This window comes from Lepidochelys olivacea, assembly GCF_965140295.1.
Source record: "Lepidochelys olivacea isolate rLepOli2 genome assembly, chromosome: 1".
NCBI classification, from domain to species: Eukaryota; Metazoa; Chordata; order Testudines; family Cheloniidae; genus Lepidochelys; species Lepidochelys olivacea.
In genome coordinates, this window is record NC_140411.1 from 197,323,655 (window position 1) to 197,339,751 (window position 16,097).

A 16,097-nucleotide genomic window follows, 5' to 3' on the forward strand; every position below is an offset into this window, starting at 1 on the left:
CAGGCCCAACAAAGAAAATAACAGAACGCCACTAGCCGTCACCTTCAGCCCCCAACTAAAACCTCTCCAACGCATCATCAAGGATGCAACCTATCCTGAAGGATGACCCATCGCTCTCAGAAATCTTGGGAGACAGGCCAGTCCTTGATACAGACAGCCCCCCAACCTGAAGCAAATACTCACCAGCAACCACATACTACCCAGCAGAACCACTAAACCAGGAATCTATCCTTGCAACAAAGCCCGTTGCCAACTGTGCCCACATCTATTCAGGGGACACCATCATAGGGCCTAATCACATCAGCCACACTATCAGAGGCTCGTTCACCTGCACATCTACAAAAGTGATATATACCATCATGTGCCAGCAATGCCCCTCTGCCATGTACATTGGTCAAACTGGACAGTCTCTACATAAAAGAATAAATGGACACAAATCAGATGTCAAGAATTATAACATTCATAAACCAGTCAGAGAACACTTCAATCTCTCTGGTCACTCGATTTCTGACCTAAAAGTGGCAATTCTTCAACAAAGACTTCAGAAACAGACTCCAAGGAGAGACTGCTGAATTGGAATTAATTTGCAAATTGGATACAATTAACTTAAGCTGGAATAGAGACTGGGAGTGGTTGAGTCATTACACAAAGTAAAACTATTTCCCCTTGTTTATTCCCTCCCCTGCCCCCCCCGCACTGTTCCTCAGACATTCTTGTTAACTGCTGGAAATGGCCCACCTTGATTATCACTACAAAGGGTTTTCTCCCCCACTCCCTCCTGCTCTCCTGCTGGTAATAGCTCATCTTTAAGTGATCACTCTCCTTAGAGTGTGCATGTTAAATACCCATTTTTTCATGTTCTGTGTATATAAATCTCCTCACTGTATTCTCCACTGAATGCATCGGATGAAGTGAGCTGTAGCTCACGAAAGCTTATGCTCAAATAAATTGGTTAGTCTCTAAGGTACCACAAGTCCTCCTTTTTCTTTTTTTTCTAATTTGTCAATATCCTTCTTGAATTGTGGGCATCAGAACTGGACACTGTATTCCAGTAAAAAGAAAAGGAGTACTTGTGGCACCTTAGAGACTAACCAATTTATTTGAGCATGAGCTTTCGTGAGCTACAGCTCACTTCATCGGATGCATACCGTGGAAACTGCAGCAGACTTTATATATACACAGAGAATATGAAACAATACCTCCTCCCACCCCACTGTCCTGCTGGTAATAGCTTATCTAAAGTGATCATCAGGTGGGCCATTTCCAGCACAAATCCAGGTTTTCTCACCCTCCACCCCCCCACACAAATTCACTCTCCTGCTGGTGATAGCCCATCCAAAGTGTCAACTCTTTACACAATGTGCATGACAATCAAGTTGGGCTATTTCCTGCACAAATCCAGGTTTTCTCACATCCTCCCCACCCCCATACACACACAAACTCACTCTCCTGCAGGTAATAGCTCATCCAAACTGACCACTCTCCAAGTTTAAATCCAAGTTAAACCAGAACATCTGGGGAGGGGGGTTAGGAAAAAACAAGAGGACACAGGCTACCTTGCATAATGACTTAGCCACTCCAGTAGTGGTCACACTGGTGCCAAATACAGGGGTAAGATAACCCCTCTACTCCCACTTGTTTGTGCATCCAACAATCACATTAGCTTTTTTGGTGAGAGTCCCATTTGAGCTCATGTTGAGCTGATTATCCAGTCTGGCCCACAAGTCTCTTTCAGAGTCACCACTTCCCATCACCATGTCCTGTAAGTATGGCCTGTATTCCTTGTTCCTAGATGCATTACATTTACATTTGGTCATATTAAAAAGCATATTGTTTGTGCCTAGCTTACCCCATGATCAGTAATGATTTTATATTTTCATCTTGGTCATTGATAAAAATGTTAGCTAATTTTCAGCCATTTAATGTGTGCAATGTACATCTTATGTAAACCTTGTTTCTTATTCAAAATGTAATGTGGTACCAAATCAAATGCTTTATTGAAATCTAAGTATATTACATCAACACTATTACCTTTATCAACCAAACTTGTTATCTCACCCAAAAAATGATATCCAGTTACTTTAACAAAATCAATTTTCAATAAACCCATGTTGATTGACATTACAATACCTTCCTTTAATTCTTTTTCAATCAAGTCCTGGATCAGGTATGTCTACATGTTCTGCAGTCACACCTTTGACTGTAGTGTAGACATACTCCAAATGCTCACAGCCATAAACAAGGATTTTGCTCTGGGGATATTTAGAGCTGCTAAAATTTCCTTCCCTAGTAAAGAGACTAATGGCCCAATCCCCCAGCTCTTATTCAAATGAGGCCATTGGGGATTCTTATTCACACAAATTAGGGGTGCAGCATTGGGACCTCAGATTGGAATTGTTGTATCTCTCCAGTCTGGGAGATGAGCCACCCAGGGATCATGTCAATCTTTGTATGTATGCTACTGCCCAACTTAAAAGGGGGGGCCAGATTCTGACCCAGAGGCCTCTGGGCATGACTGTACTATAAATATTTACAGCTGTAGAGTGAACCTGTTTCTTCCACTGGACCTTTTATGCTGTTGTGCAAAATCAATGGTGAGAAGCAGCCATTCATCAGCCAAGGCACCAGCACAGGGAACGAGCTCAAGGATATGACATGCCTTGCAGCTCTATTTATGAAAGAGACGAAGCTGCAACAAGGAGGGATGGTAGGAGGCATGATTATCAGGCATATAGCTTAAAGCATACTACAGTGAGAGGGATTTTTGTGTTTTCTGTATTTCACCACATGGTATGGGGAGAGAGGCACCTTGCCACCCACTTACATCATTCTTGAAATGATGGATAGCATGATTCCTCACCTGCTATTGTCTGGTGGAAAATTAACATTATGGGGAGAAACAGCAATGTGGGCATGAAAACACCTGACTGCTAAATTGCCACCAATTAGTTTAAACATTCCTCTTCACCTCTTCTTTATGGGTATTTTTAATATTTCTTTTAGTATTTTTATTTTTACAAAAATTATTGGCATTAGCTGGCAGTTAATGAAAATAGTATCTAATGGCATGCTATGTGCTTTTAATGAAACACAATCACTCCAAGGCTTTTCTTCCCCTCCCTCCTTTTTAATTTGCTCTTCTCTCTCAGAGAAACAACTCGACAACATAAACAGCTTGGTTTAAATGACAAGATCTATAAACTCCGCTCCTCACAACAGTAACAATTTCGTACTTGATCAATGACATTGGGGATTGTGCCATGACTGAGTGGTCTGATCTCAAAGGTTAAGTTTTTTGTGAGGTTTGAGTTGCCACATTGATCTTATTATTTTGAGAAAGTTTCTCATGTTTTTCTTTTCTTTGTTTCCTCACATTGCTGACAATAGATCAAACGTTGCTTAAAACGTTGGGACAGAAATGCTGTGCCATTCTACAGTGGCTATGTGTTGCCTCCCCCAATGTAATATAGTAATGTTTCTTTCCTCCCCACCACTGCCCATGTTCCCAGGCTTTTGAGAAAGATGATGTTGAAAATTTAAGGCATCTTCATCGCTTGCTATATATATATAATTTTTATTTTTTTTTTTTTGCAGTAGCATTACCGTAAAGAAACCTAAGGAGGGTAGAAGCATCATCTGTCATGTATAGCCACTCTGAAACTGTGATATTAAAGCACCCAGAGGGGAAAAAAAAATCTTGAAAGCTGATAATCCCTGTGCATGGATGGTTGCAGAGAGGCCATCTTAATCCCAAAATATTGATGATGCTGTTTCTGGTGCTGGCTCGCCATCTGCTCTTCATGCTGGATGTGATCAAATATGAACTTTAAAGCCCTTCTTGCAGATGAACTTATTTTGGTTTGAAGATATTTTATTTTCAGGCAAATGTTTAATTCCTTTTTTCTTACGCAAACATGTTTTCAGTGGCATCGTAACTAACATAGCAGCAAACACCCATGGCTGGCCAAGACCTCCATATTCTTTCTTGGAAGATTCTGATGGACCCATGATTTTAAGAAGACTTGCACAGCCTTTAATTGTTGGACTTTTTTGATTCATGGTTCTTCAGTGCAGCAGTAACCCCTCCTGCTACTTTGACAGTTTCCTTGCCTTGTGTTCTACTGACAGACAAGACCAGCAAGATTTTAATTTTGGCTGATACACAGGAAGGGGAAGAAGCCTGGCTGAAAACGGTCTAAAGGGATTAAAGAGGCCGGTGCAAGGCTTGATAATGATAAATCCTTAGCCATGTTTCTCCTTTCTTTAAAAAGTTAAATAAGGATGGTGAAGTTTATATTGTAGAGGAAAGCCTGTGCTAAGGCTAGCCTGATAGCAACCAATACTTGTTTCTCTTTGTATGGTGAAAGTCCTGCCGAATGCAGCTGCTGAACCAAACTGGGACAGAATAGAAAAACATTTATCTCAATTTAAGGGAAAACAAACTTACCTTCTAAGAACAATGGCACACTTTCTCTTGGAAAATATATTTATTTTTGCAGTTTTCAGTACCAATAATACAGATTATTTAAAATCCTGTCAATAACTCATGACCCAATTTTCTGTTCCCATGCCCTATACAGTATCTTGGTTTTTGTTTTGATTTTGTTTTTTCCTGTTTATGGAGACCTGCTCCTTAACTAAAGGGACAAGCAGCTTTATGCTAGCTGCACATTTCTTGCATATATTTGTAATGCCATTGATATTATGGATTAAAAATTGGAATTGCAAAACCGTATGAGAAACAAATTTGAGGTTGTTAACATTGGAAGGATTCCTTTGCATGAATACAAAGTTATACAATAACTATGAAATGTTAAGCACATTATTTCTTAATTCATCAACCTTATTGGACTCTGAGGGGTTTCTAACTCACCCACAGGTGGTGAAATGATTAATGTGGGCTTGAGAGCCAATTAACACACCTGGTTAGTGGGCCAAGTAACCTAATCAAAGATGTAGCCCAGCTGGGGTGGAGCTGGGTGGTACTATACAGAGAGGAAGTCTGGAGCAGAAGGGTGCTATACATAAATTGAAGGGGAAATAATTTTGTGAAGTATGCCCAATAGCTGAAAATGTTGATAAGTCAAAGGCATGAGAGGAAGATCAAAATGGCTCTATTCAGAATTTTAACAGGTCATTGTGGATAAATAGTAATCTAGTTCTAATAAACATAAGGATGGACTGTGCAAAACATGTACAGTCCAGGAAATGATCGATCATACCTTATGAGATTGTAAACACTGTATCAGTGAAAGGAGGTATTTATATGGAAAACTCAGAAGCCTTAGACTGAACATTTTCTTAGCAATACTTTTCCAGAATACAAGGAAAATGGAACCCAATTAAAAAAGCTATTCTGCAGTTCTTTAAGAATATTGAGAAAGATGACAGACTTTAAGCCATAACCAGTCTCAAACCCAAGAAGAAGAAGGGTGCTGTAGGGAGAGGGAAGAACTCTGTAGTTATTCTCTTAGTGGCAATGTGACCTATGGAGAACAGGAACATTCCTGAAGGGTGAGGAGATGGGGGACAAAAGAAGATATCTGCAAGACACACGATTTGAGCAAGCTGCTGTGGCTGATCCTGACACAAGGGCAGGAACCAGATATCCGAGGACAAACTGGGATATGCTGCTTGTTACAAAGAGCTCAAAAACGGGGCTGGGGAAGAGGCCTGAAGAATGGAGACAACAGCAAGGAGTCTGATTTAACAGACTTTGTGCTGTTAAATCTCTGGACTGGAATCTAATGTAATGGGAGGGCCTAGGTTCCTTTACCTGCCAGTGGCGAAGGTGGGGTGAGGCCCCTGAGGAGGGGATAAAGGTGACTGAAAGCCCTGGACAAAGGGGTGTAGGGCACATGGGGCCCAGAGTTGAGGGCTAAAGACCAGATATAAGAAGTAGGATTATTATTTGTTGGAGGTGGAACCAAAATGCAACCTGGCCAGAGGGCTGAGCTGGGAGAAGATTCCACTATAAGAGTGGACTGACCATTGGCAGAGGGTGCTAGAGAAGAAAGAGCTCAGTCATGAGGGGGCATACTTATCGTGAGTCCACTCTTTTACAGACCCACCACTGCCCCTAGCCTCCCCAGAAAATAATAACAGGAACATATATGACAGGTTAACAAATGTTGGATTGTAACACAGAAAAATGCTTGCTTAATATATATATATATAGTTACACATAAAAACATATTAAAAGAACATTATTAAGGTTGCAAAGTAAAATTCTCAAAAGTTGGAAATGCCAGAATTAAGGTTGCCTATGCAACCTTAATTTAGTCCCTGTGCGTGTATGCATTGTGATATGGTCTAATTACAAATCACTGACTATATTTTCCACAGGACTCCTGCCTTGCTAAGTGCACAGGATGGATGCCCAGCCAGTTCCAGCACCCTATCCCATCTCCTCCTCTGATCTTTCTGTCCCCACACCCAAGACTCTTTATCCCAGTCTCTGTGCTCAGCCATTTCCAGTTCTTCCCCCTGCATCCTAACTCCTCATCAGATCTGTCTCCCGCCCCCCTCACCTTTTTCTCCACCCCCAGTTCTCAACCCTAGTCTTTTCCCCACCCCCACAGTCTACTTGCCCAAATAGTCCTCGAGTTCCCCCTCACTCGTTAGCCTCCGGTCCCAATGTCCATTCTCTCCTTTCCTTAAGGCTCTTTGTTCCAGTCTACTCTCCCTCACTTTCCCTCCTGTACAGACTGTCTCTTGTCCCCTCTGCATTAGTATTGGGCAGCTTTCTCCTCCACACTGTTGGGCCCCATCAAGTGCAGCCATTGAGAGCACAGAAGAGACAGACTCCCTGCTCTCATTTCTGGTGCATGGATGCAGCGCAGCCCACAATAACCCAGAGGTCCAATTGCAGGGAAAGTCCTGCTCTGAGCAGATGGAATCTTCTTAGAGTTTAGCAACTAAATTCCCTTAAGTCTCTATCAGGCATGTGCAAACTGCTATTTTTTAAAGGCTTTTAACTTGGCTATATATCATGGGGTTAGAACATCCCTGACACAAATATCACTCCACTTCCAAATTTCAAGTCCCTGGCCCAAAACAAGGGGTTACTAGAGCTTTTCAAATAAAAGGTCACCAGAATTTTTTAACATGATACAAACAATGACTTCAGTCTTGGTAACAGCTGAACCATTTTGGCTAAAATATTAAACAACAGCATGAAACCAGATGCAGATGCCAATCCTGGAAAATTTCAGTTAAATCTTGACAGTTGGAAGCAACTGAAAACAGGGTCTTACTGACATAATGTGCACAGAGTCTTAGAGCATAAGGCCAGAAGGAATCACCAGATCCTCTAGTCTGGTCTCCTGTATACATACATGCTTCCTGGACTGTCTGTATCATGGACTATCACATGATCTGGATCAAGTCTACAAAGGCACATACCCTTATCACATGACAGGAGTCAGTGTCTAATAGTTACTATTAACTCGGCACTGCACAAGGCCTGATGACCTGTAGAAAATTGGTCTCCGGTCCCATTGATCCAAGAACATCTCTGTGCTGTGCTGGAAACCATATGATGTGCTTGCCCCATATTGCTATTTCCTATCCTCCCTCCCAGTAGTGGGTGTGCAAGAAATGCAGTTGGCTTCCCCACTTTCTCAGGATGGGTTTTAACCAAAGTTGTCCTCACTCTTGATTAGAGAATGTGGTCTTTTGCCCTTCTAACAAACTTTGTAAACTCCCAATTTTCATTCACGTCTCCATCTTTTTTCTTCCCCTTCCAAGCAATGTCATTTGCAATGTTTCTCACCTTTGGAAAATTAACCCTTTTGAAGCACCAAGTATAAATATTACTGGTTGGGACTGTTCTCTCTCCATAATGAATGTAACCAGATAATGATCATCAGTACCCAGGAACCACCAACTTCCAGTCCAGTGATTAATGCATCTTTAGTCATCATAATGAAGTCCAAAACCGTTACCTCCTGTTGGGTGCGATATCTTTTGTGTTAGAAAAGTATCTATAATTTTTAGAAACTAAAATGACATTTTATTACTGGCAGCATGAGCCCTCCTGTGTATATCTCACAAACTGAAGGCCCCATGGATAACACAGTTTTCTTTCCACACACTACAGGCAGGAGCTTAAGAAGCAACTCAGCCTGCTGGCTCAGTGGTCTGTAACTGACTGCCACCAGTTCCCCTCTGGGCTTTGTTAGCTAGTACATTGATCCATGGGTATTCAAGAGCTTGCAGTTCTGAATTACTGATGCCTCTAAAACAGGTAATGGTGGCTGTAGTGTCAAGTGCCACCCTCCCCCCTGTCACTCACTCTGTCCTCCCTACATGGGTTGTAACCAGCAATTTTATCATTCTAGTCACGTGAATTGTCCCACCAAGTGTGTCAGCAATGCCAGTTATGTCAAATTTCCTCTCATCAGAGAGAGTTTCCAATTCCTCTTGCTGATTACCCACACTCCTAGCATTAGTGTGAAAGCAATTCCATTTCTTCACTTCATTCTTTACCACCTCCCTTCAAAATGCTCGTGACACTTTGAGTGTGAACCTCACAGCGTAGCACCCTCCCTTTTCACCGTTAGTTTAATGCCCTTCTGGCTGCTCCATGCAGTCTCCATCCCAAGAAGATTAGGCCCCCCTCCTTCTGAGACACATACATCCCATTGGCTCAGTCCCTTCTCCCACTACAGCCCTCCATAGCACCCATGGAGCATCTCAACTCCACTCCCTGGCCTGTGGTGGAGGAACCCAATCCCTGGGAATTCCCCTGAGCCATGCTCCTAGCTGGGGAAGGAGGTGTTAGCACATTCAGAGCTCACTCTGAAAGGGATTAAGAAATAGTAATGCCAGTTCATCAGCACAAGACAGTGCTAACAGCTGTGTTGCACCCCTTCTGACGTTGAGTATCTTGCATGACAGGTACAGCACACCAAAGCATTCCATTGAGTGCAAAGCTGTGTTACTGAAGGCTGAGTTCTCCGCAAGCCAGGGAGGATCAGATTCTTCACTCCGTTGGAACGTGTAGGGGGAGGAAGACAATGTCTCTGGAGCTGCAGCAGTATGAGTGTGCAGCCTGCTCTCAGTGACACTTCTCAAGGCACCCAGGACTGAGAGTCACCTTGTCATCACCTGTCGCCAGCACTGTGGGTCTTGCCTGTGCTGGCCAGGTGTCAGCACCCTAACACAACCAGCCCAACAGTCACTCATCTCCCTGTTCAAAAGTTTAACAAATGGAAGGGGGTGAGTGCTGAAGATGCTCATCAGCTGGGGTGCCACTTGGTCTAGGGACAGCTCTTCTTATAACTAGGGCCCTACCAAATTCACGGTCCATTTTGGTCAATTTCACGGTCAGAGCATTTAAAAATAATAAATTTCATGATTTCAGCTATTTAAATCTGAAATTTCACGGTGTTGTAATTGTAGGGGTCCTCACCCAAACAGGAGTTGGCGGGAGTCACAAAGTAATTGTAGGTGGGGTTGTGGTACTGCCACCCTTACTTCTGTGCTGCTGCAGGCGGCGGCGGTGCCTTCAGGACTGGGGTGGCTGCTGGCCGGGAGCTCAGCTCTGAAGGCAGAGCTGCTGTCAGCAGCAGCGCAGAAGTAAGGGCGGCATAATATGGTCTTGCCACCCTAACTTCTCCATGGCTGCTGGTGGGGCCCTGCTTTCAGAGCTGGGCACCTGGCCAACAGCCGCTGCTCTCCGGACACCCAGCTCTGAAGGCAGCACAGAAGTCAGGGTGGCAATACTGTGACCCCTCCCCCCCAAGATAACCTTGCAACCCCCCTGCAGCTCCCTTTTGGGTCAGGACCCCCAGTTTGAGAAATGCTGGTCTACCCCTTGAAATCTGTATAGTATAGGATAAAAGCGCACAAAAGACCAGATTTCATGGGGTGGGGGAGACCAGATTTCACGGTCTGTGACACATTTTTCATGGCCGTGAATTTGGGTAGGGCCTAGGGTGACCAGACAGCAAATGTGAAAAATCGGGATGGGGGTGGGGGTTAATAGGAGCTCACATAAGAAAAAGACCCCAAAATAGGGACTGTCCCTATAAAATCAGGACATCTGGTCACCTTAGTAGGGCCCTATTTATCACTCTCAATAATGGTACAAGTTTGCCAGGTCTTGGAATGGCTGCTAAGACTGTATGCTGTTCCTGTGTTTCTCTAACAATGAGGTTGCCATTAAGCGTCTGCGTGAGAGCCAGAAGCTTCTTCTTTTTTCTTTTTTTTTTTTTTAATCTTTGCTGTTCTTTTTTGTTTCCATGTGTGAGTTGTTTTCAACGAAGCAGGATTGGACTTTAAAAGCAGCAACAGCTTCAGCCCATCTCAATTAACTTTTTCTTTCCTCTGGCCTTCACAAACAAGGACAGTTACTATTATCTTTAATACTGTCAAATAGGGGCTTGTCCTTATAAACTCTCTGCAGCTAAAGGGAACAGGAACAAGCAGTATTGTTAAACTAAAAGCCTTAGTCCATACTTTACATTTCAAATGCTTAGCTATTTTGCCTTTTGTATATCTTTAATAAAAAGTTAAAAATCATTAATGGGTGTTGGCTGTGGCACTAAACAGACCAAGGTTTTTGTGCTAAACACCCCAAATCATATTTAACTGCTTAGTGTTGCACAGTGATAGGGTGGTGTTAACACTGCCTCCCTGGGCCAGTTTATTCCCTCTAAATTAACACAAGATCCTGAGGATTGCCTGTCAGAAACACATGTGGGAATTAGTGTTCCTCCAAACACAGAGCTGCCAAGGATTGTGCAGTTTCTTCCAAGACACTGTAAAATGATGAGTTTGTAAATAGGCATAAAAACAATAAACTGACTGCTCTTAGAAGATTCCCCAGGCCTATTGAGGGGGAGCCAGGGGCTCAATTCTTCACTCACTCACAGCAGGACAGCTAGAGAGACAGAGGCAGCTTTGTAGAACGTGGGTTCTGACTTGGAACCCACGTTCCAAGGAACGTGGGTAGGAAAGAGCTAGGGATGAATGTAGGGGGAAAGCTATGGAAGGGCTGGTTGTTCCCCATTTAGGTCTGCTTCTTCCTGCTCTGCTGCTCCCTGTGGGCTGGAGACTAGTAAGGGGAGTAGAGAGGCTGCCTCCTCAGCAGCTGCCCAGGAAGATCTATTGCAGCTGACATCTTCCAGCCTCTCAGAGCCCACACAAATGCCTGATTTTCAACCTGGACTCTGTGAATGCATCAGTGACCTACAGGTGAGTGTTTCAGGAGGTGGCACTTGACATGGCTGCAAACAATTTCTTCTATGCTGCCATAGGTGGGCAGCAGAAAGTCAGTGCAGTCTGGCTCCTGAGGAAGCTTTAGGGTCTGGAACAGAGTTCTCTGGGGCCTTAGGATCCAGAATGGGAGGTTTGTGGCTCCTTCCCCATCCGCAATTTCCTGATATGCATCCCAACCAGGGCAGCACTAGAAAGCAACTCTGGAAGGTGACTCTCATGCTTCTCTCTTTCCTTAGGTCCCTGGACTGTTAGTTCTCCATGACAGATAGTTTGCAAAGGGGATAAGAGCCAACCACTGCTACCACCTCAGGAATTTTGTAGAACTCAAGTGGGAGAAGTGTGTGCTTAGGGATTGAATCTGAGTCGTCAAGCTCCTAGAGTGTCCGGTTACAGTTGCAGACCCTTTCTGAATTTATAGGAGGATATTTGAAGATTTATTACACAGGAAAAGCCCTTGGTATTATTTTCATATTTATTTCTAATCTCGGGCATCTTCTCAGTGCTGCTGCTAGCCACCTTAGAGAATTTTCCTTCTTCTCTCGCCTGGCTCTGCTGGCTTGAGTACATCAGCTCAACAGATGCCCCAGCTTTGCCCTTTCATTTATATTCTTCACTTCTTTGAATGTAGCTGTGATTGTTATGGGTTGGCCTCGTGCAAATATCTAAGTCTTCTGTCTATGTACACAGGCACCAGTAGTTAATTAGACAAGCAGAACTTCCATTGAGAGCTACCATGAGTTGTCAGGGGTGCAGAGTTTAGTCCATGATGAATCCAGGAACTGCAGCTGCTACCACCCCACCATCATGAATCCTCTAGCCCATCACTAAACTGCTCTGTCATATTCTGCAAGGAGACTCTGGGAGAACAGAACCACTTTGTTAGAGAAGGAAAAGCTCTTCAATGGAACACTCTATGCATGGCTCCCAGAAGCCTTACAGTGAAACCAGACTGTGCAGATGCTAGAATTCTCTCAGAGAAGTTCCCTGCTTATTCACTTGCAATGGGCTCTGGCAGTGGGAATGGAGATGGGGTGGGGGGTCTCTGAAGGCAGTGCTTCCTATGGTCTTCTGATTGGGAGGCCTTGTTACGTAAGGCCTAGGTGTGAGAGTGAGGTGCCCTGGGTTCTATGACTCCTGAAGTGGATCAGAGCTGGACTGGTGACTAGTAACGAGATTTGTTCCTGCTTATGTCAATGATGTTGTATCTGTTCTCGTAGCCAATCACTTTTCCTATTAGTCCCAGATAGTGGGAAAACACCAATCTATTCCAGAGGAAGGGATCATGAGTTAGTATCTACAGATCTCTAGGACTTTCCACTCAGCCATCTCAAAAGTTAATAGCTTTAGACACCACCTCTTTCCAAAGTTAAATACCCTTGCATCTACCCTGGTCGGAGGAATTGTGTACTGAGGTGTGATGGAGTGCTGAGCAGGCTAGTTAGCTGGTTAGAGCAGCTGGCCCTAATTGGGGAAGCAGAGGCAACTTCTGCCAAATTAGGCTGGGGCTGTATAAAAGTGTCAGGGGCATGAAACTGAGGCAGAGTAGGAAGAAAGGGAGAAAAGCAGGGAGTAGAAGAAGGGAGGTAGGCCGCTCCCCCCCCCCCCAGATTGTAAAGGTGCTATTTGTATGGTGAAAAGGTGATGGGAGCACAACCTGTAAGCCAACTGCACCGATGGTTACTGAACCCAGGGTCTCTGAGTGACTTTATCAGCCCAATAAGGGCAGAAGCCAAGAGGTCCTGCAGCACCTTGTTACATGAGGGCACAGTTCAGCCCACAAGGTTACTGTTGGGCAATATCACCCAACCATGGTGGGGACCTGTCTTGCAGACCTGAGTCAGACAGAACCTCCACTGACTGCAGTCAGATAACTTTGAGTAAGGTCTGCGATATCTTGCTCTGGTATCTCCAGTTCAGCCCCAAACAAACACATGCTCTGAAAAGTGGAGTAACAGCAAAGATGGCAAAGGTCAGATCAGTGACTTTAGTTTCAGTGACAGGGACTTGTGCTCTGGGTTGTGGAGGACCCAAATTCAATCCCCTCCGATGTTCAGGGTGTCTATATGTAACCATGGTTTTACTTACCCTTTGTTGTAGACCGTTTAGCCCATTCCTGGACACACATAGTGCATCTGCTGCTGGCTCTTTGTGATGTAGAGACATCACCTCCCACAAAGATATGCTTCAATGACAAAATATCAGTGTCCATTAGTTGTTCATCTCCATCAGGGATGGTGAGCAGACATGCCAAACCTGAGGAAAAAAAATGCAGAAATTGGGCTTGTTTTTGGCTTAATCGGCTTGTGAGTTGCTTGTTGGCTAGTTTTTGGTTTTTAGCTTGTTGCTTGCTTTTTTTTTTTAAATTGGCTCTCGGCAAGCAAGGGTAAGGGGCGGGCAAGCAGGGGCAAGGGCACGGGAGAGTGTCAGGGGTGCACAACAGGCCCACCACAGTCCCAGACTGCACACCGGGGGGAATCTAGTCACATAGAGTGTTGGGTTTCTTAGTGATTGGCTTGTTTTGGCCTTGTTTTGAAATGGGATTAGCTTGATTTTTGGCTTATTGTGAAATTCAGGGTGCTTATTAACCACATGAAAGTTGGCAACAGTGATGGTGAGCCCTAGTCAGGTCATAGAAAGGGTGGTTCTCCAGGCTAAACTGCTGAAGCTTCAGCCCTGGTCTACACTATGATTTTCGGTCGAATTTAGCAGCATTAGATCGATTTAACCCTGCACCCGTCCACACGATAAAGCCATTTTTGTTGACTTAAAGGGCTCTTAAAATCTATTTCTGTACTCCTCCTCGATGAGGGGATTAGCTCTGAAATCAACATCACCTGGTTGAATTTGGGGTAGTGTGGATGCAATTTGGTGGTATTGGCCTCCAGGAGCTATCCCAGAGTGCTCCATTATGACCGCTCTCGACAGCACTTTCAACTCAGATGCACTAGCCAGGTACACAGGAAAAGCACTGGGAACAGCTTTTGAATTTCATTTCCTGTTTGGCCAGTGTGGCGAGGTCATCAGCAGAGGTGACCAAGCAGAGCTCATCAGCACAGGTGACCATGCAGTCCCAGAATCGTAAAAGAGCTCCAGCATGGACCGAATGGGAGGTACTGGATCTGATCGCTGTATGGGGAGATGAATCCATGCTATCAGAACTCGTTCCAAAAGATGAAATGCCAAAATATTTGCAAAAATCTCCAAGGGCATGATGGACAGAGGCTATAACAGGGACCCGCAGCAGTGCCACATGAAAATTAAGGAGCTGAAGCAAGCCTACCAAAAAACCAAAGAGGCAAACAGCCACTCTGGGTCAGAGTCCCAGACATGCCGCTTCTATGATGAGCTGCATGCAATTCTAGGGGGTGCCCTTACCACTACCCCGGCCCTGTCCGAGGACACCTGCAAGGGGGGAGTCTCACGCAACAGGGATGAGGAAGATGAGGATAGCACCCAACAGGCAAGTGGAGAAACTGTTCTCCCCGACAGCCAGGAACTGTTTATCACCCTGGAGACAATACCCTCTCAACCCTCCCAAGGCGGGCTCCTGGATCATGAAGCCAGAGAAGACACCTTTGGTGAGTGTACCTTTGTAAATATAATACATGGTTTAAAAGCAAGCATGTTTCGGGATTAATTTTTCCCGAAGGCTTGGGATGCATTCTCAGCCAATACAGCTACTGGAAAAGTCTGTTAACGTGTCTGAAGATGGAGAGGAAATCCTCCAGGGACATTATTAAGGGGACATTCAGAGGTGGCTGTTCCTGCTGGGTTGTTTGCCTGTGGCTGAAAAGAAATCATCCCCGCTTTTAGCCACGTGTGGGGGAGCGTTCACTCTGAGCGGTTCACGTTTGGCTGGCAGGGATCTTCCCTGATACTAGTCACGTGGTGGGAGGAGGGGTGAAGAGATCATCCCAGAGAATTGGGTGGGGGTTGGGTTTGTGCTGCACATTAATCCAAAAACCACAGCTCCTCCTTTTAAATGGCCAACCCAATGGGTGCTTGGTATGGGAAAGGATGGCGCTGCTGTTTGAAACCATTCCCACATGTTATGAAGGTTGAATAAGCCGAAAGACTGTGGCCTACCATGGCTGCCTGCAAGCCAAATTCTGCTGCCCGGCCCTGCACGTGTGATCTCTCCCACCAAACCAGCAAACCCTCAATATAAGAGGCAAAATGTGACCTTGTACTGAAAGCACATGTGCTATGTAATGTTAACAGCTTGGTTCACCATGAAAGAGTCTACCCATTGTTCTCTAAAATGTGTCTTTAAATACTACTATCCCTTTTTTTCCTCCCACAGCTGCAAATGTTTCAACGCTCCCCCTATCATCTCTGTCCCAGAGGCTAGCGCAGATAAGAAGGTGAAAAAAATGCACTCGCAATGAAATGTTCTCTGAGCTCATGCAGTCCTCCCGCACTGAAAGAGCTCAGCAAAATGCATGGGAGCAAACAATGGCAGAGTCCAGGAAAGCAGAAACGAACGCAAAGACAGGAGGGATGGGCAAGATGATAGGTTGTGGGAGCAAGAGGAGAGGTGGCGGCAGCTTGATGAGAGGAGGCAGGATGCAATGCTGAGGCTACTGGGGGATCAAACTGATATGCTCCAGCATCTGGTGGAGCTGCAGAAAAGGCAGCAGGAGCACAGACCACTGCTGCAGCCCCTGTGTAACCACCTGCCCTCCTCCCCAAGTTCCATAGCCTCCTCACCCAGATGCCCAAGAACATGGGGTGGTCCTGGGCACCCAACCCCTCCACCCCAGAGGACTGTCCAAGCAACAGAAGGCTGACATTCAATAAGTTTTGAAGTGCAGTGTGACCTTGTTCTTCCCTCCTCCCCTCATCCACCACCCCACACGGTGCTTCCCTCC